Source organism: Lygodium microphyllum, unplaced genomic scaffold (genome assembly GCF_053477565.2).
Source record: "Lygodium microphyllum isolate KBCC unplaced genomic scaffold, Lygodium_microphyllum_v1.1.10 scaffold_55, whole genome shotgun sequence".
NCBI lineage: Eukaryota > Viridiplantae > Streptophyta > Polypodiopsida > Schizaeales > Lygodiaceae > Lygodium > Lygodium microphyllum.
Window position 1 is genome coordinate 604420 of NW_028229538.1, and position 1083 is coordinate 605502.

Here is a 1083-nt window from a genome sequence, read left to right on the forward strand (position 1 = left end):
TGGACCACAACCCGAAGATCTTATCCGACGTACCATCAATGCGACTCTCGAAGCTCAATCCATCCGCAAAGAAACAAAGATAAGTAAAAGAAATTTCAAATTCCGTACTTTCAATGGAACTCGAGATGGAAAGACTGTCCTTGCATTTATCAGTCAGTTTGATGATTACTTTCATGAAGAGACATATGCTGAAAAAGACAAAATTAAATGTGTTACTAATCACTTAGTTGACCGAGCATCTCTTTGGTGGACCGTGGTTCGCAAGAGTATTGATTGTCCCACTACATGGGAGAGTTTCAAAAAGAAGTTTCTGCAGAATTTCCTTCCTCCTCAATTCCATGAAAAAGCCATAAAGCAATGGGATCTTCTTTAGCAAAGAGATCGTGAGCCTATTTCCAGTACAAGAATGTTTTTGGAATGCCCTACTACAACTCCGAATGCTTGAAGACGTACCTGAAGCAACTCACAAGCGCAAATTTATGTCTAGATTACTTGGACATTACTACGCTGAAGTCAATATGTTCAAGCCTGCAACTCTTGAAGATGCAATTTCTTTGGCTCATGACACTAAAGACAAGATTCGAGGAAGAGACAAGCGTCCACAACAATTTCAAGCAAATGGTAACTATGGTTCCAGGCAATTCAATTCAAATTTTAGAAGATCTAATCAAAGTCATTTTTCTTCATCATCTTTCCGTAAGTCTTGGACAAAACCACCTGCTTTGCCATCAAATACTAATTAAAACCCTAAGCCGCAGAAAAGAAAATGTAGTAGATCATGCTTTAAGTAGAAGACCGTCCATTCATAATATCTCTGTCATATCATTTGATTCTCTTAACCCTATGAAAGATACTTATTATCAGGATATTACTTTTCAAGCTAATTGGAATAAATTAGTTCAAAATAACTGGATTCCTATTGATTCACTGTCTTACAATGATGCATTCATGTTTTATGAAAAGAGATTATGTGTTATAGTTCCATTTAGATCTTTTGTTTTGAATGAGATTCATTGTCCTCCATATCAAGGTCATAGAGGTATTATATCTAGTTTGCGTACATTGACTGAAGATTTTTATTGG